Source organism: Canis lupus, chromosome 33, assembly GCF_003254725.2.
Source record: "Canis lupus dingo isolate Sandy chromosome 33, ASM325472v2, whole genome shotgun sequence".
Classification (NCBI taxonomy): Eukaryota; Metazoa; Chordata; class Mammalia; order Carnivora; family Canidae; genus Canis; species Canis lupus.
The window spans coordinates 15,715,351-15,736,525 of NC_064275.1; the positions used below are offsets into that span (position 1 = coordinate 15,715,351).

The 21,175-nt window shown below is 35.7% G+C and overlaps 2 long non-coding RNA genes across 7 annotated transcripts in view; one reads left to right on the forward strand and one right to left on the reverse strand.

Annotated features, from left to right (window-relative positions):
- LOC112678721 (uncharacterized) overlaps window positions 1-18,227 on the forward strand; it is a 290,591-nt gene extending 272,364 nt beyond the window's left edge. For 2 of the 6 annotated variants that reach the window (XR_007408007.1, XR_007408008.1), the window contains 3 exons: window positions 7,908-8,027; window positions 15,906-15,977; window positions 17,735-18,227. This is a non-coding gene — a long non-coding RNA (uncharacterized LOC112678721). The remainder of the gene's footprint in view (window positions 1-7,907; window positions 8,028-15,905; window positions 15,978-17,734) is intronic. The other 4 variants (XR_003147782.3, XR_007408009.1, XR_003147789.3 and 1 more) reach the window with 4 other exon arrangements.
- Window positions 903-17,371, reverse strand: LOC118353201 (uncharacterized). The gene is made up of 3 exons (XR_004811657.2): window positions 17,230-17,371; window positions 6,054-6,096; window positions 903-2,034 (listed from the first exon to the last, which is right to left on the reverse strand). It is a non-coding gene; the product is annotated as an uncharacterized LOC118353201 (long non-coding RNA).
- Window positions 18,228-21,175: the final 2,948 nt, after the last annotated feature.

Sequence of the window (21,175 nt, forward strand, 5' to 3'; positions counted from 1 at the left end):
AATGCAATAAGTGAAGAAAAAATTTATATTGCTTTATGTGTTTAATCGTACATTTTTTAAAAATTCAAGTGAAGTAGAACTGTTTTTTAAGAAGTTATTGGCCATTGTCTTTTGTGGCAGTGTGATATGCAAACTTTATAGACTTTTTTTTGGTGGAGGAGGGGCAGAAGGAGAGGGAGAGAGACAATCTTAAGCAGGCTCCATGCCCAGCATGGGACTTGATCCCACAACTCTGAGATCATGACTTGAGCTGAAATCAAGTGTCGGACGCATACCTAACTGAGCCACCCATGTTTCTCTCAAACTTTATAGTCTTAATGCACATATAAATATATACTGATTAGTTTTGTATGTATTTGAACATATATGTTTTTACATGATGTATATTCTCTGCCCTTTTATCATTCAACATTACTTTGATATTGATTCGAATGGTACAGTTAAACAGTTTTCACTATTTTATACTATGATTTTGAATGCTTATATCTCAATTATTCATCCATTCTCTTATCAATGGATTTTTGGGTTGTCTTAAATTTTTTTTTATTATCAACATAATTGCTGTAAGCATACTCATCTCTTTAGATTATGGGCAAAATTACACTATGGGATATGTCAGTAAGTGAAATTACGGGATTCACTAGTTGGAAGGGTCAGCATGATACAACAGTTAAGATGAACTCTGAAGCTAGACTGCCTGAATTCAGTGTTGGTTGTACCAATTAGCTGTTTTTTATTTGTTTTTTATTTTTTTTTATTTTGGCCAAGGTACCCAACTTCTCTGCATCAGTTCCTTCATATATAAAATTAAAATGACAGTACATACCTTAACTTTTAAAGATAAAATGAATTAGTATTTGTATAGTTAGGAAAACAACTGGTACATAGTAAACACACTGCAATGTTTATTATATTTCCAACAGTATCAGATAATAATAAACTATTTTCTAAAATCGTCATATGAATTGATACGTCCACAGAGGTACGTATGAGTTCATACATGAAAAATGTTGGACATATGTCCAAGATAAATGCAAATGGCGATAGTTTTCACTGTCACTGTTGTGTAGTACTCAATTGTATCCATTTGTCTCAGTTTCATCATTCTCCTTTCAAAGGACTTTTAGATTGGTCTCAATCTAATGTTGTTATCATAAACATCACTGCTGTGAACATTCCTGTATGTGACTCCTGGTGTCCATTGACAAGAGTTTCCCCTTGGTATATGCAAAAATCTAAATATCTCAAAGAAAAGAAGGTACCTGAAATTTGAGAGCAAATCAATTACCAAGACCAAGGTGATGTAGCTATAAGGTTTAGACTCTAATACCCAATTCCCTAAGATTTCTAAAATTTCAGGTCCCGCCCCCCAAATCAGCTTTGATACATACAGTATTCCCAAGACAGAAAAAGTGATTCATTTTCTCTCCTTAGAAGGGATTTGATTGTGGCTGAATTGTGGAAAGGAGGAATAAAGGGTTTGAGAGAAGAACTTCAGAAATGGAGGAATAAGTGCCACAGCATATACCCATAAAATATATATGTCATTATAGATAAATATGTTCAATAGCCTCAGGTTTGCAGAGATGGAATTGCCCTCCACCAGCCATAGCCTCTGTTCATTGGACAGCAGCACAAAAGCACCACGGAATAAAGCAAATATTCTAAGCTTATTCCGGGTCAGGTACATGTAGCATTTGAGACTGAGAATAAAAAGATATTGTTGTCTGCCTTCCTTCCCTGCTGGGATGACACCAATCATCCTCAATTTCTTGCCCTTTTATTTAGTCACTTCTTTAGTATTCATCTCTAATAATATGTAACCACAACCTGTCATTATAATCAAAGGACAAAATCAAACATAAAAATGTGAATAAAGGCTACATAAAAAAAGAATCCATTTGCTCATCACAGAACCCCTGGCAGCTGCCTTAGTTCACAGTTGGCTCCATCATCCCATTGGCTCTTCCTCAGCCTGGGGCTCTCATTCTTTCTTCTGCAATGACCAGTCATTGGCTTCTTCCATCTTGTCACCTGCAAAGTGGGGAAAGAACATTCATGGGTACAAATGACCTTTCAATAATCACTAACTCTAACAAAACAAGATAGTAAGAATCTCCACTGGATTAGAGACTAAAGTCTGTCTTGCAAATTAATTCAGACCTAGGCAGAAATAAAGCCAGAATAAAAATGCCAATGTAACGTTCTTACACATATGATGAAAATGTAATGCAAAGTTAGTTCTCGTTTACAAAATACTTGAACTCACTGCTTTCAAATTTCTCATGGTTATCATGCTGGCAGTTGTTTTAGAGATAAGCCCTCTCAGTTCATGTTAACATGGCTTAAAGCAATATGGAAAAGTGAACTGAGCACAAGAATGGAAATTAGGAGGCATGACTGATCTTTTCCAGGCTGTGTTACTTTGTCACTAAATTCTCTGATTTTATATTCCCACCTTGGTAATAATAAGCGTGCAACTCAATAATTATTTTCATTCAATAATTTGAACAGTTGCCTCCTTGATCCTTGTAGGAGGGCAAATGAGTAGAAGTCTGGAATGCTCCTCTCCGTGTTATCCAGAGCTAGTTTGATGTGTTCCATATATTGGATTAGATGATCTCTAAGGTGCTTTGCATGGTCTGTAAATCACCTTAGAAAACATAGCTATTGTTCTCAACCCTGGGTGCAAATTGGAATCTTCTTGGGAGCTAAGACAATCCCAGGGCCCAAAACACATCCTCAGAGATTGTGACTTAATTGGCCATGGCGGGGCCATGCCAGAAATATTTAAAAGCTCCCCAGGGGATTCTTTGCAACTAGGGTCAAGAACCCTGCTCCCAGCGTTTGTGATTACATGACTGGATTGGGACTCCTTCTGCTTTGTCCCTTTACATTAGTTCACATGCCAAGCACCCAAAATTATTCAGTCGGCAAGAAATGAGGCAGCAGACTTGAAAGAAATTGAATAAATATTTCCTCTATTTTTTAATCTCTCTGGCTAGACTTTTCACAGAGATAGATTGTTATAAAGTGAGTCTAAGCAGCAGAAGCTGGTGTATTCCTAGGCCACTGAGATGGTGAACAAGGGACTGACTGTCTGGGAAAAGCTTGAGTAGGATGAATAGATTCAATGAACTTCAGTGCACTTGCTGGAAATTTGGTAAGCCTTTCAGAAAACCTGCAGACTCCCTAAATCAATACCCCAGGGCAGGTTTCAGCAATAACCATGCCAATTTTTCCCACCATGTGTGGGTGAAACAGCAAGAATCCACGTATTAGTGGCATTTCCATTCTCATTCAATATACACCTAGTCTGCCCCAGTTCAACAGCTGTGGCCACTTAGCTGAGTCCTGTTGGCTCTTTTTAGCTCCAAACTTTGTGACCTGGAAAATCTATCTTCTGTAGATGCACAGCGGCCTGTTCATTAGTTCTACTAACATTCTTTCCAAGACATGGGATCAAGCTACATTTCATATTTTACAGAGATACTCCTTGCAAAATTTGTATCAGAGAGCCGAGTTAATTCCATTTATATTGCCAACAATGCAAAAATTTATTAATCTATTTTAGACAAAAATGAGAAAAACTATGAAAATTTCTTTGTAATATTATTAATATTATTAAAACAAGCTTGATTAAATGAAAAGTTGGCTTTTTATTATAATATGACAGCATACTGATAAGTGATGAATGGGAATAATAATTTATTATTATTAATATATCTGACAATATCTTAATTATCCATAACCTTATGTATATAATATGAAAAATAGCTTAATAAAAGTAGATCAATGATAGCTAGTGATTGATAGGTATTCATAAATGGGGTGAAATGGCAGATAATACTAAAATTGAATAGTTTGGCCATGGAAAAAACAAGAATTATATCAGACAACCAGTGCAAACATCCTTACTTTAAATCATAAGTGGCTTTAGGGTGGTGATTGGGCCTGATTCAGGCTGCTAAATACAGTGTCATTTTTTTTACTTAACACCTAAATGCTCAAATTTTAGGGTATATTGTGGAGGTTGGAAGAAAAAGTGGTTTCTCCTGTTTGAGAACAGAAGTAGGAGAAAGCATTAAAATGTAATAAGTAAATATAACAATAATAATGGCTGTTATTTAACATCACTGGGTGTCAGGCAATAATAGATACTTCACATGCTTGATCTCATTGAATCATGGAAGATGCATGTTATTATCCTTGTGTTACAGGTGAAGAAACTGCCTCTTAGATGTGAAATAACTAGCCCAAGAGCATAGGACTCCTCTATGACAGAAATAAATTCAGACCCACTCTGTTTTTACTCTCCATAGGTGCCAATGCACACAGCTGTTGGAATGTATTGCAATTGATACACGAAGCTAGGAACTTCATGTATCAATTGGTGCCACCAATGGCACCAATACCCACTTATCTAGATACATGGAAGTCATCCTGGTCTCATACCTATGTCCAATTAGGTCATCAAGTCCAACCATTTGCCCTCCAAATAGCTCTCATATCTATCTCTTAATTTCTATCTCACCTACATGCATAAGTTTAAGTCTTCATCAATTCTCACTTAGATTATTCTCACCACTATTTCATCCATTCTTTTCATTACTATGAGAAAGATCTATCTAAAAGGCTAGTTTGATCAGTTACATTCTTGTGATTCTATGGAATTTCTATGCTACTATGTCTATAGTAATATAATCAATCGCCAGTTGATAATCTGGCAACTCAAGTTCTGTGAATATAACCAACAGAAATGCATTCATATGTTCACCAAATGACATATATTAGAATGCTTATAATAGTTCTGTGCAAAATAGCTAAAAATTAGAGATCACCTAAATGTCTACCTTTTGGATGGATGAAAACATTGTGGCATATTCACACAATGCAATATTATATAGCAATGGGAAAAAACAAACTAAACTTTATATAGCAATAAAATGTTTGTATGTATAAACATTCAAATGAAATTCAAAAACATGTAAAACTAAGCTATGCTCTTGGAAGTCAACTGTGGTTACTCATGGGAATTGGAGATAGTATGAGACAGAGGGTGATGGTAATGTCCCATTTTTCTATCTAGGTCCTGATTGAGTGTACATGTTCATGTGAATTTCTACAAAGAGAATTAACACTTAGAATAGTTTACTTTTTTTTAATGTGTATTATGTGTCAGTAAAAAATAAAAAGAACAAAAGAACAAAAATCCTTTAATCATACTCTCTTGCCTTTCATCTTTTGTTTCTCTCCTATGTGTATCTGTACCAGTCAATCTGTTTCTCCAGAGAAATAGAACCAATAGGATGTTTAGGGAAAAAGAGATTTATGTCAAAAAAACTGACTCATGCAATTATGGAGTCTTGGCAAATCCAAAATCTTCAGGGTAGGCTGGCAGGATGGAAACCAGAAAGAGTTGCCATTCGGGTCTAAAGATGGTTTGTGGTAGGATTCCCTCTTCTTCAAGAGAGGTCAGTCTTTTTAAAAATTAGGGCCTTCAACTGATTGGACAAGGCCCACCCACATTGTGGAGAGTAATCTTCTTTGCTCAGAGTCTGCTGATTTAAATGTTGATCACATCTAAAAAGTACCTTCACAGAAGAATAATGTCTGACCAAAACTCTGAGTACTGCAGCCTAGGCAAGCTGACACATCAAATTAGTAGTGTCCCTACTATCTTCTAAGCCATATTGAATTCCTCAGAATTTGTCAAATGTACCCATCTCTGTAATAGCTTTTAATTAGCACATTTTTCCTCCCTAAGAATTTCTCCTAAAGCCTTTGCTTTATGAGTTTCTTATTCCCTTTTTCTGCTTCATTTATTTCCACTCATTCTTCAAGTCATAGTTCAGCCATTACTTCCCCTTTTGCCTTTCTAATGCTCCATCTTTTGTTTAGTCTTACCTCTGCCATAAAACTTACCACCACAGAGCAATATTTCATTGAATGGTCTAGTTCTTTCTTCCTCCCTCTAGATCATGGAGTTTTGTAGAGACTAAGGTAGCACATGCAACCTTAATTAAAATCAGAGTCACCTAGGAGAGAGTTACCTTGGGGTCCAGCATGCTTTGCAGACACTGAAGATGATTAGGTCTGGTTAAATGAAAGTGAAGAAATATATAAATAGAATTTGTATGCTGTAATACAGATTTTGTGCACTCTTATTGCTGTACAGAGTTTGGCTTCACCACCACCCCATGCTTGCCCATGCCATCTGACAATACAGCAAATGTCTAAGGCTACCCTCATATAGTACCAGAACCATCGCTGGATTCAGTCATCAGTAAAATCAAATGCAAACATCCGGATCACTTGTTTGTAAGATGATTGTATTAATTGTTACTTAAAATAACTGATTACTCCATTGAAGTTTTAACTTAAATTTCCAGTTACTCCAGCACATGTCCAGTTAAACTGGGAAGTAATTGGCATAAATTCATATCATTGGAGTTTTTATGTCCAAGATGGAATTACATCACACGTTAAGAATAGATGGAACAACCACTCTCTCCAGGATATTTTTTCCCCAAATAGGAGTAACTACTGGTTTGTACCCCATTCATTCCTCACAATTTCTGAACAAGTTAAGTTGCCTTAGGTCTTCCTGTCCCTCTACGAGCACCTCATTAATGATATCTTTGTTTTTGTGTTTAATATAAAATGTAGTCCGTAGGCATTAATGAGGAATTTGTTCGAAAAGTCAAAAGGTCATATTTAATAGCGATATTGCTTTTGTAAATTGCTGCTTCATGCAAATTATGCTCTGCTCTGAAAATGCTCAAATTGAAGAAAATATTCATTTGCTTGCTGAATAAAATCTAATATTCACTGCTTAAAAATACAGCTTGTTAACAGTTTTTAAATCCATTTACTTTTATAAATTAATTTAAACTTTTCAAAGTCCAAGAAAGTGCTTACCAAAAAGGAATTCTGTGCTCAAATACCCTTAATGAGTGCTACATGCCACAGCTATCAACTCGATGAGATACACAGCACATGTTTCTTCTTAAAATCTTTGAAAAGTCATGCTGTAAGGAAATCTGTTTAACCTAGTATTTTCTAAACCTAGCCTGACCACAGCATTCCCCAGTTTTAGCCCAAATTGGCCATGGTTTTCATTTATTCACTTTTAAAATTCTATCATATTAATTAGCACTACTTTTCACTAATTTTTATTAGCTATTATAATGGGGTTACTCTATGCAGAGCACTCACCTAAACACAGACAATACGAAGAGGGAGAAGGCATGAAGCCTAAACTCAGTTGCAATAAATAGTAGAAGGGAGAGAGAAGATGCATAATAACACTGCAAACTGCAGAGTCAGACTAGAGTTTAAACTTCAGCTCTGCCACTTAAGAATTTTGCAACCTTGGACTCAATACTTAAATGATTTTTATATTAATGTCTTCATCTATAAAATAAGGGTAGTAATGTGTACTTCATATCGCTGTTGTAAGGATTATGTATTGTGTATCACATATTTTTTTTGTATCACATATTTAATACAGTATATACTATATAGTAGTGTTCAATAAATGGCACTGATAATGACAATAAAATGGAGAAAGAGGACAAAAGAAAGAGGGCAATTGGATGGAGACAAAGGGATAACATAACAGATTTTGTTAAAGGCCAAATTAATTATGTAGTTATTCTGATCACCTGTGGGAAAGATCAACTAAGATGGATGAAATAAAATTAACCAAAAAAACCAACTTAGAAGTTATGCAGAAATTTGTGGTTGTATTAACAGTCTGCCATCTATATCTTTTCCTGTTTGAATGCAAAGCTAATGCTAATAATATTCAATTGCTACAATGTTTACATTTATTATCATATAATTTGTGATATGATGTGACCCTTGAAATAATCAGGCACTGAAATTTAATTTCTATTACATAGATGAAGAAGCTCCAGAGAAGAAAATAGCCAGTCAAAAACACAGAATCTCCTAGTCCCTGACATGGATTTACCCATTAGACTTCACTAATTCCAGGATCTAGTACTAGCCCCAGAACACAGGTACAGTACTATACTTGATTCTCTTATCTATAGACAAAATGGCATGACTTTCAATCCATTAGGTAATAGAATTTGCTTTAAAGCATTACAACTAATTAGCTTTGTAAATAGTAAGAATATCTACAGGGGTCAGCAAATGTTTTCTATAAAGAGCTAGATAGTAAATATTTTAAGCTTTGCAGGCCATATGGTCTCTGTCACAAATACTGAACTCTGCCATTTTAGCAAAAGAGCACACACGCACATGCACATACACTCACACATACACACACCACAAGCTGTTGTTACCATCTTAAGCTTTTAAAAAATGATTTAACTGCCCAATGCCTTTATTTCTTTCAAGGAATATGTTGTTGATATATTGTTGCGTTTTTGAAGTTAATGAATATTCACTGCCCCTATGACTACACGAATGATCTTCCTTGTTTTAATTTCAGTTGTTTTATTATAATACATCTAAGAAGGCTTTATATATATATATATATTATATATATATATATATATATATATATATATATATATATATATATTAGTCCTTCCTGGATTTACTAAACTTCTTACACTGTGGATTGATGTCTTTCATTAGTTTTGGAAAATTCTTGGCTATTCTTTCCTCAAAAATTGCTTCTTTCCATTTTCTTTTTATCTCTTCTTCACCTAGGATTCTACATTCTACTTACACATATGTTGGACCTTTTCACATATCCTATAGTCTCTTACCTTTTCTTTTGTGTTTTCTACCTTTCAATCCCTCTTTAAGTTTGATACTTTTTCTGGTCCTGTATTTCTGTTTTCTAAAACTCTCTTCTTTTATACCAAATGTACAGTTATATCACTTTTTAAATATCAGTGCCCAATAATAATAATAAACTGATAATCTATGGATCTATTTATGTTGTTTTTCTCTATTGGTTTTCAGTCTATTCATTCTTCCTTCCCAAACTGCATGACTATTTTGAATAAATAATAGAAGAAGAGAGAAAATGGAATAATGTAGGGACTTTGGGGTTTTTATCTTTTTTCAAAGGGAATTTAATCGTTTTAATTTAATCGTTTTCTGAAAGGCATATTATTTTTTTTTGAAAGGCATATTATGATCTAAAACTATGGACAATATAGATTAAGACTCAGAGATATGTTAGCCAAACAAAACACAAGCCAAGTTAATTATATACTAACTCCCTAGCCATCACTAGATGAGGTTGCTTTGGGAGATTTGAATATTCAGAGCTCACAGTTTCCCCACACATGAGACATATGCATTCCCTCAGGAAGACAAAGACTCTTAGGCAGAAAGCCATATATATATATATATATATATATATATATATATATATATATATATATCTTCAACATGTAGAAGTGAGTGCACTGGATAATTGGTGTCACAACAAAGGTGTATGCTATGACTTCTTTCTAAGATCTTGGGTACTCAAGTTCTTTTTGTTTAGAACCTACTTCCTTCCTGGACTTTCAAAAGTGTATTGTTTTCTTATGTCTTATGTTATCTATTCATGTATTTATTCCTACTTTAATAATTTTCTTGGTAGGAAAGAAAAAATGCAGCCATAATAACCAGAAGTAGAAGCCAGGTATTCCTTTTGTGCTTAATTTAAAATAGAAACAGTGAAACAGAAACTTTAGGACACCACGAGATGTGTCTATGATGCCTTCTATAAAGTAATCCTCAAAACACTATGTTTGAGGTTCAAAGAAATGAAAAATTGGAGAAAATTCCAAATACTTTGAAATCAGCTAGCACACTTCTAGGTAACACATGGGCTAGGGAAGGAATCAAGAAGGAAATTGGAAAGCAGTTTGAGTCAAATAAGAATGAAGATGAATTAAAATTTGTAGAATGCAGGGATGGCTGGGTGGCTCAGCAGTTGAGTGTCTGCCTTTAGCTCAGGTCATGAACCCAGGGTCCTAAGATCAAGTCCCACATTGGGCTTCCCACAAGGAGAAGCCTGCTTCTCCCTCTGCCCGTGTCTCTGCCTCATTCTCTGTGTCTCTCATGAATAAATAAATAAAATCTAAAAAAAAAATTAGAATGCAGTTAAAGCATTGCTTAGAAGGAAAATTATAGCGCCTAATGATTATATAAGAGAAGAGGAAACATTTCAAATCAATCCTTAAGATTAGAAAATTAAAACTTAAAGCAAAAGAAACATCGGAGGATATAAGTAAATGATTAGAAAGCAGAAAAACAATAGAGAGTACCAAAAATATAAACAAACAAAAAACTGCTTTTTTGGAAAGATCAGTAAAACTGATAAATACCAGACTGACTAAATAGAAAAAAATTTAAAAATATATATTACTAATATCAGGAATAAGAGAGGTAACATCATTACAGATTCTATATATGCTGAAAATAAAATCATGAGATTTCACATACAACTTTATGCTCATAAATTTAACTTACAAGAAATGGAAAAATTCTTTGAAATAAACATATAAAAAATTAAGCCAAATAGCTGCCTGTCTACTAAATAGATTTTTTTTACAGAAAAAAAAAAAACTTGTCTACAAAGAAAACTGCACTCAGATGACCTTATTAATTAATTCTCTAAATAATTAAGAAGGAAACAATAGAAATTCTACAATAAGAACAGAATCCTCTGATATCCAACCAGACAAAGACAGTAAGGGGAAGGAAAATATAAGACCAATATTTTTCATGTGTATAAGTATTTAAATTATTTTTAAAATTTAGTAAATCAAACCCTGCAATATATAAATCATATGCAACTGGGGTTTATCCTGAGAATGCAAAATTGGTTTAACATTTAAAAATTAGTCAATAAAATTAATCAGATTTACAAGCTAATCAAAGAAAAAACATTTGATCCTTTAATGAAATGCAGAATAACTATTTGACAACCTCAAACATCCATTCCTAACAAAAACTCCCAGCACAAAAAGAATACAAGGAATCCTCCCTAATTTAGTATGGATATCTACGAAAAACATGTAACTAGGGATACCTGGGTGGCTCAGTTGGTTAAGTGTCTGCCTTTGGCTCAGGCCCAGCTCTCATGGTCCTCAGGTCTAGCTGGGTCAGGCTCCATGCTCAGCAGGGAGCTTTCTTCTCCCTCTCCCTCTTCCCATCTCCCCCCAGCCCCACTCATGTTCTTTCTCTCTCTCTCAAATAGCTAGAAAATAAATAAATAAATAAAATCTTTAAAAACAAAAACCATGGAGCTAATACCATACTTAATCTTGAAACACTGAATACTTTTCCCCTATGATGAGGAAAAATAGAAGAATGTTTTTTCTTACCAGTCCTATTCAACACTGTCCTAGCCAGTACAATAAGGCAGAAACAAAGGCAAACAGACAGATAGATAACACATATAGATAAATGGCATCCAGGTTGGAAAGCAGAATAAGATTGTCTTTATTCACAGACAACATGATTGTCTATGCAGAAAATTCTATGGAATGTACAAAAGCACTACGAGAAATAATAAGTGAGTTTATCAAGTTTGCAGAATAAAATGTTATAAAAAAAGTCAATTATTTTCCTACATACTAGTAAAAAATTAGAAATTTCAATTTTAAAATACCATTTACAGTAGTATCAAAAATATATGAAATACTTAAGGATAGATCAAACAAAATATATTTAAGACCTGTTCATTGCAAACTATAATATACTGTTGAGAGAAATTAAAGAAATAAAGGGAACTATACCATGTTCCTGTGTCAAAAAACTGAATGTTTTTATTACCAATATTTGAAAAATTGAACTATAGATGCAACACAATCCCATCCTAAACCCCAACAGCATTTTCTAAGAAACTGACAAGCTAGTTTTAAAATTCATGTGGCAATGAAGAAAGGAGAGAATAATTAAAATAACTTTAAAAGGACTTTCTGGTATTAAGACTTCTTCAAGTTATATAATCAAGACAGTGCAGAATTGCCATGAAAATAGATCAGTGGAACAAAATAGAGTCCAGAAATAGTCACACTCCTATAAAGAAAACTGATTTTTGACAAACGCAAGATCAATTGAATGGAGAATGAATAGCCTTTCAACAAACAGTGCTTGGATAATTAGATATGCTTATGCCAAAATGAAAACAAACAAGCAAAATAGGACGAAACCAAAAGCAACAGAAAAAAACTTTATACCTATACGTAAAAAATAAACTAAAAAATAAACCTAAGTGCAAAACTTAAAATATAAAACTCCTGAAAGAAGACACAGAAGAAAATGTCTATGAATTTGGATTAGGCTCAGACTTTTTCAAAATGACATTGAAAGTATCATTGACAGAACACAATAATACATAAATTAGATTTTATCACAATAAAAACTTCTGTTTTCTGGAAGGTGCAGTTAACAGAATGAGAATGTAAGCCACAGACTGGGAGAAAGTATTTGCAAATCATACATTTGCTAAAGGACTTGTATCCAGAATATATTTATAAAAGCTCCAAACTTAATAATAAGAAAACAAATGGCTCAATAAAAAATGAACCAAAGATTTGAACAGACACTTCACCAAAGCAAAAAACACATGAAAAGATGCTCATTTTTTCTCACCTTAACTTGTCATTAAGGAAATACAAATTAAAACCAGAGTAATATACCACTGTTCACTTACTAGATTGGCTAAATTAAAACAGTGACCCTATCAAGTATTGGCAAGCATGTAGAGGAACTGGAGCTATTATATATTACAGTATAAAATTGTTTAATCACTTTGGAAAATAGTTTTGACATTTCTTAAAACGTTGGGCATACACTTAGCATATCATCGTGGCGTTCCAAGCCTAGATATGTAACCAAGAGAAATAAAGGACTTTCCATACAGACTTAAGAGTGAATGCTCATGCATTCATGTATCTGTAATTGTAGTTGTAATACTCACGTGTGTATAATTTACAAAAACTAGAAATCGCTCAAATATCTGTCACAGGTGAATAGATGAACAAGGTATTGTATATTGGTACTATGAAATACTAATCAGTGATAAAAAGAGTGAACTGTTTATATATGCAATAACATGGATGAATCTCAATATAATTATACTGAATGACAGAAACAATTCTAAAATAGGCAAATGGAAGATCAGTTGTTGCCTGAAGACTGAGAGATGGGAAGAACGGAAATAATGACAAAAGGGCATGAGGGAAGTTTTGCAGGTGATGGGTAGGTTGGCTATCCTGATCGTATTGGTGGTTTCATGGGCGTATTCATATGTCTAAACTTATAAAATTGAATGTTTTAAATGTGTGTAGTTCACTTTGTACCTATTATCCTTCAATAAAACTGCTTCATGAATGGAATAACAAATGTAATTAACAAATTGCATATCATACATATACATATATATATTATACATACACACACACACGCACCCTAGAATATTATTCAGCTTTGAAATAGATGGACGTTCTGACACATGCTGCAATATGGATGAATCTTGAGGACTTTATGCAAAGAAAAAAAAAGCCAGTCACAAAAAGATAAATACTGTTTAAATGTACTTATATTAGGTATCTAGAGTAGTCAAATTCATAGAAATAGGAAGTAGAATGGCGGTTGCCATGGCTGAGGGGAGAGGGAAATGGGGAGTCATTGTTTAATGGGTAGAATTTCAGTTTTGTGAAATGAAGGAGTTCTAGAGACCAGTTGTACAACAATGTGAATATATTTAACACTACTGAGCCATATACACTTAGAAATGGTTAAGATAATAAATTTTGTTATGTGGTATTTTGTACCAAAATTTTTAAAAACTGCCTTAAGAAAAGTTGAGGGAGTTCAAGGCATCCATTCACGCATCCTTGGGGACAGATGTGAGGCTCTACCTGCCACACTCACCATGGGTCTGTAATGAATACCCATGGAGGCATAATGGGAAGTAATCTCATTTAAGGCAGTTGCAGTGGGCTAGACTTTTTCTAGACCTTAATATAAGCATTAACAAATGAAGGAAGAATAATTTCTGTGCAAAGAAAACCTTTACAAAAATGTTGCTTGGACAACTTACTATATTTTGTACACAGCCCCATGCAATCCATTTCATTGTCATATTTATTTGTTGTCTTTCCCAAGATAGAAAAAAAGTAGTTGCATAGTGAAAGTTAAGAGAGGGATCTTTAGACTCAAAATGGGGGCCTTTACTTTTTACCCAAGATCATACCAAGAACCAAGGTGTATTATGAACTGGACTTTAAATGCTAAAATTTGACAAGGGACAGGATATTGTAGGTGTAGGAAGCAATGGTCAAATAATGGCTTTAAAATAAGAATAGCAAAAAATACAATATTTTTTTCAAATATTTACATTATTAGTTTTCCAACTTTTCAGATCTCTGCTGAAATGTCATCTCGTTGGGCAGGACTCCTGATGTCACCCTGCATGATGTTTATCCCTAACCCTCTTGCTCTATCACCTTACCCAACTTTGCTTTTTCCTTGGAGCTTTGTCAGCACCTGACTTACATTATGCAATAATGGAGTGTTTGTTTGTTTACCATGTTGCCCGTAGTAAAACGATATCCATGAGTGCAGAGACATTGTCCAGATGTCTTATTCACACAATGTCTTCCTAGGCTAAAACAATGCTTGGCATATAGAACCGACTGAAAAAGTATATATTCGTTGAATGACTAGAGTAACAAAAAGACATTGGATTTGTACATCTCTCTTGTTACCACTGTGCTATGAGGGGGCTTAGGAGCCAATCAATGAGCTCAATCCTATCCTGCCATTTCTCACCCCAAACCCAGAGCATCTTATGGGTAACAGACACGATCTAACATGATCATTCGGAGTCAAGCCCATACTTCATTTTTGTTCTTTTTATGTGTTCTCTATCCCAGGCAGATGAAAATGTCCCTTAAAATTCACATCCTAGAAAGATTCCCCATTATAGGCACTCTGGATATTCTTGTAACTAAAAAAAGACATCAGTGGAAAATAATTAAATTTGCATCACTGGACCAATAGACTTGTTTTAACTTCTATCATAAAAGTAGCTCCTGGAAAAAAAAAATCCACTAGGACTTATGCAAGTCACTACAAGGAAACTTCACACTGAATAAAATTCTTAGATAAAATAAAGTCTTCATTAGGATGGCCAGGGAGCTGACAAAGCTCTATAATGCTTAGTGTATAGACAGAGATATGGTATCTGCTAGGTGGATTTCCTGAATTATGGCACAAACAGGCACCAAGCACCCTCCCCTTGCCTTTCCTCTGGCCCATCCCTGGGATCTCTCCTCCACTCTGGACAAGCAGGGTGATTGTTCCAGCCTCCAGACTTCCAGGTAGCTCGGAGTTGAAGAACTTATGTGAGCCCCATAAGCATGAGTCTGATAGTGATATCTTGGTCTCATAAAATTTTGATAAAATCTGTGATCACCTCTATAAACCATAGAAGAAGGTAGTCTTGGAGCCACTTCTCATAACTTAGTTGAGTATAAAGCAATTAGAAGGAACGTGTGCTTATACCACTTCACAGCCACACCTCAAAATGTTGCTAACCTGGAATTAACCACAGCTCACCATGCTCAGTCATCCCCTAATATTATAGGTGCCAGAGATTTAAAATTCCTTAAGAGACAACAACAAATAGGAGGACAGATAAGAATCAATTTGTCGGGGCAAAATGCACCTTCGAATGCAGATATCACAGTGCACAGGAGCCGAAAGGACTAAAATTAATGAGGTGCTTATATCCTGGTCCAAATGACAAGGAGAAAGGGAAGTTCTAGAGGTTACATGATTCTCCCATTTTCTGGAAGGAGACAGAGCTAGAATAAACTTGTGTCCCCAAACCCCTATTTCAGTGCTTTTTCTACAGCTACAAAGAACATTCTGGATTTGTGGTGTTTAAATGTTTTTATCTTTTGCAGAAGAACCCCTTCCTCAAGCAAATTCCAATTCAAGGCTTGATGTCAGCAACAGAGGGGAGAGCTGATGACCCAGTAAGAGAACTGAGGAGCTGTACTCCCAGGGCCCCAGCTCTGATTTTCCTATGCACAGTTGAAGATCGGAGGGAACATCTAGGAAAGAATTGTGAAGTTGTTGACATCTGTCTTTAGTGCCTACAGCTCTATTGTTCAATTTTTCCTTTTCTCTCCTCAGAGTCTAGCCTGTCCCTGTTGTAATGACCTGAGCCCCTCTGCATATTCATATTCTCTCTCTCATTTGCAGCTGAAAGCAGTCCTTGGTACATTGTTTTAAAACTTTTCACACCAATATTTACCCAATCACAGTTCAATTTGCTTTCTGTTGGCTTCATTTTCTCTGAAATTGAAGATAGAAGCTCCCCTCCCATTGAACATTTCCAACAATTGGGAACGGGTTGGGGTAATCATTTAGGCAATGAGGTCTGAGTTCCTGGGTGAAGGCGAGCTGTCTAACGAGCTTCTGTTATTGGAGGCTTCCTGGGTAGCAATCAAGACATACTCTATAATATTTTTTCAGCTCTCCCTGCCTGGGTTGTAAAGCTCACTCTACTACTTACTTACTATGCGATGTTAAGTAGATTGCTGAACTGCTCTTAATATCAATTTTCTAATCTGCCACTTAAGCTTAAGAGTTCTACCTCAGAGGTGCCCGGCAGGCTCAGTGGGTTGAGCGTGAGACTCTTGGTCTCAGGGTCACAAGTTTAAGTCTCCCATGTTGGGGCTAGAATTAACTAAAAATAAAGTAAAACTACATGCAAAAAAGAAAAAAAGACTTCTACCTCGGACGCCTGTTAAGAAACATGAAAGGTGATAAAGATTACAGTATATCTTGCAATTGTTAGGGCAGCAAACATTGATTCCATTCTCCACTCCCTTCTCCCCTTTGGGAGAAGTTGATGGAGGTGAAATTGGCCGTGACTTCTGATGATTTATTCCTAGCAGCTGATGGAAGGAAAGGTGCTGCCAGCTTTTGGAAGTGAAAACTATTCTTCCCAAACAAAGACTCATCCACCCTGCTAGGCCCTTCCCAGGTCTTCCCAGTATTTGCTCTGCTTCTGCTTTGCCTTCTAGTGCAGAGTGGTTTATTCATTCAACAAATGCATAGTACTGGTTACACACACACACACACACACACACACACACACACACTGAATAAAATACAGGTTCATCCCCCAAGAAATCTATAGTTCAGTTACGATTCTGAATAGAAAAAAGCTACACACTTTTCCCTTAACCACACCTATGTAAGGGTTTCACAAATACTTACAGGGTCAGGGGTCAGGGAGCTGTTGATTAGTAGAAGGTCACAGTATGACAGTAGAATTATATCAATAATCACAGATTTGTCTGTAAAAGAGGTAGGTGCATATCATGTTCATCTTAGTTTAATGAACAGCAGCATACAGTTCATCCTGTAAAAAGGACATTTATTCTTATCCTTTTTGTGTTCTAAAATAACTTTTCAGAAATTGAAAAGAAAAAACTATGATAGATGGAAGCCTGGGACCAATGCAGGGATTTCAGTGTCCAGAATAGACAAAGCTACAAATTTTCCTGTATCGGTCGTACATCACCTGAAAAGAGGGTGCCTATTAGTCTCCTACCTAATACCTTTTCCCCTTCCCTGACTCTGCTTTGTTCTGTGAGAAATATTTTTGAGGTTCTTCTGCCCCCAAGCTTCTGGGTAAACTCAGCCAATTGGAAGGCATTGGCCAAGGACTGAAGGACAGTACAAGCAGGTAAGCTGTCGTGTTTCTCTTCCTTCTCCATAGCATGTGGCGCCTTTGGCAGTGGCTACGTCTCCTCTGTGACAGCATCACCAACTGCATTCCAGTTGCTGTAGGACCACAGTCCACCTCCTTGTCTGGCTAGCAGGTGACGGGAGCTCCCTGCTGCCACTAAACCTCTCCGTTGTCTTGCCATCTGCCTTTTGGCTTCCTAGAGATTCTATCATCTGTGTAACCAATTCCTGATATTAAATTTCTTGTTTGAAATGTTTACAGTGATAGCTGTGTTCCTGTTTTGAGGAACATAATACAGAGGGCTTATACAGAGGGCTCGTCCTAATGTAAATAGGCCATACATTCAGATGTGCATTGTGTGTGTTTATATATTGTAGAAACAAAAATTAACTTATGTATGATACCCAACATTAACTGGTATACAGTAGCTATTAATGTGAATTGCTTGCAAATTAACTGGTCATGCTATTAGGGGAAATAACATAAAAGGTAATTCAAATATGGAAAATTCATAGTAACTATACATATTTTATGACTTAAAAACCATTTATGCCCTTCGCTGTTTTTGACAGTAATACACATTATACATGTATCAGAAAAACAATGTTCAAAGTTTCGTTTGACAAAGTATATAAGCTAAACATAGATATTTCCCTTCATTCTTCATGAATGAAGATAGTAATCTTCTCACTACTTAAATATCTATATATCACTTGTCATGCAGGAACTCCCTTCCCACAAAATCCTGGCCCTAACCCTAATCCTAGATCTAAGAAGTGGCTTCTGGAACACTCAATAAGAGAAGTTGAGAAGCAGCCTAATTATCCTGGAGAAGACCCCAAACATTTATGAATTGATAGTATTTCTGAAAATTAGTGTGAAGGTAGAGACAAACAAAGAAGGACCAATTGAAATAATAAATACATGAATAAGTAGATAGATAATAAAATGTTATTCATATTTTGTTTAGCAATAGTTAATATTTTCATGGCATTATATCAGCACTCCTAAGAGTTTATAAAGCAAGTGAGAAAAAAAATTTGTCAAAAAGACATCATGATATTTAATAAAATGCACAGTGACTAGAGGGAGTTCATAGCAGTAGAAGCTGGAGAGATCTGGGAAGCTTCAGGAAGGAAGTGATCCTTCAGCTGGGTCTTGGTGAATGGCTGGCAGGTTGACCTCTCCCACATGCTATTCTCCCCTTCCCACTGAACTACCATGTTTCTGCTTTTATCGGCCTGATATGCTGAGCTTTTACCTAAGATTTATTATGTATCTAAGAGCAGGTGGATTCTTTGATATGCAACATCCCTGTGAAATACAAGCACTCTGATTCATGGAAACAATTAGAAAATAAAACTTTAAAATACCTTACAATGGAAGAGAGTAGGAAAAGAAGTTAGAGAAACAGTTTTAGCAAAGTGCTTAGAATAAAAAACCCATATTTTGGGGAGGATTAATCAGTGATACGGTAAGGTAAATGAAGAACATAAATTAGGAGGCTGTTACAAGAATTAACATGTGAGATAAAAACACACATGACAGTGGTCACCATGCAAAGAAGCAATGATGGGCACTTGACACCTAGTAAAGAACACATTTTTACAAAGCAATGGAGTCTTGATTAAGAACACGAATAATGCTGGGGCCCCTGGGTGGGGCAGTAGGTTAAATATCCAACTCTTTATTTTGGTTCAGGTCACGATTTCAGGGTTTGTGATATCGAGTCCCGCATGGAGTTCTGCATTCAGTGCAGAGTCAGCTTGTCCCTCTCCCTGCTCCTCCCGCCACTCACTCTCTCTCTCTAAAATAAATTAAAACAAATCTTTCAAGTTTCTCCCTCTGTCTCTGCTCCTCCCCATGCTCACTTTCTGTCTCTAATATATATAAATAAATCTTTAAAAAAAGAATATAAATAATACTAACATACATTAATGTTTTAAAAGAAAATAAGGCTACCACAATCACTCCAAAGTTTCCAGTCAGGACACCTAGAGAGATAGTCACAGCACTTACAGAAACAGTTAAGGTAGAACAAGGAAGGAAGTTAGAGAAACGATTGACTTGGTAGGTACATAGACTCTGAGATAACAGCAAATACCTCAATCAAATGCCCAGCAAGATGGGAAATTTCAAGCCTATAAAACCTTCAGACTGGATTGAGTATTTGCCAAAGGTACATTAAACCTAATTAGAGGTATATCACATTCTTGTCCAGCTAATTAGTTTGTCAAATAACTTAGATGGAAGAAAAAATAATTCACATAAAAATGTCCATTTAAAATTGTTTCTAATACACCAATGAGGAGGAAGCTCAAAATTTTGATTTATTCATATAATTGAAGGTAATGAAATGATTTTGTTCAGATAAGGTGAAGAAATTTAGGATTTCCAGAGCAGTAGCCAAGTAAGATTTGTTGGCTTCATCCATAATCTTCTACATGGGAGTCTCTTTTGGAGAAAACTTATGCTTCTTCCTCCTAATGCCTTTATAAAAGACTGGAGTTCATTTCACTACTTCCCCTTTGGCAGATTTAATTTTATTTTGTAGTTAACAATAACTAGTTTGGGAATTATACTGTGGTGTCTCTTGGTTTTGAATTTTCATTGAGTCTTTTTATGAAAAATTACAAACTCCTCAGAGGGACCGCTGTGGTTTGTTGCCATGGATAATTGTCTCTAAATAAACTCAGGGTAGTTAAGTGGATATGAACAGATGGAAATAAATTGATGGAAGTTGACTATTGTGCCTCTTGGCTCCTGTTGATTTGTCACCAGCAGCACATCTTTTTGTCTTGTCATGCCTGACATTTTACGCATTTGAACTTTAACAAAGTCATCCAGATTCCTCCTCATAGCCTGCATAAAAGTGAGCTCAAGGGTAGAGCCCTCTACCAACCTGACCAGAGCCATGGTAGAGACCAGTGGCCTAATCACAGTTCTTGAAGCCCTACAGAAAGGAAGTTAACCCACATTGGTATAGCTGCCTATCCTTGGCTGTGTTCAACTAACTTCAGTTGGAAATGCAAGCAAACTCTGTTTAGCATCACCATTTCTCCACGTTGACTTTACACACGGGGAGCATAAAGCCAGGGCAAAGGAGATGATTCCGCTTAGTGTCTAGTCATTCACTGAACTAATTCCACAACTAGTTATTAAGTGCCAACCATAAGCTAACGAGTGTTCTGGACACTGGGAAGATCATAGTGACAAGGCACAGGCTCTGCCCCAGTGAATCTCACAACTTAGTAGGGGAGAGAGACAAGTCATCAGGAAATTAAAATGCAACATGATAAGCATAAGGTCAGAGTAATAATATGGGAGCTCATAGGAGGGGCACTTAAAGCAGTCTTGGTGAGTGGCAAAATAGTTTCCTAAAGAAGAAACATCTCCATTGTGATTTGAAAGATGAGTAGATGATTGGTCAGGAAAACAACTCTCTGTCAAACTTACTGGCTATCCAATCAA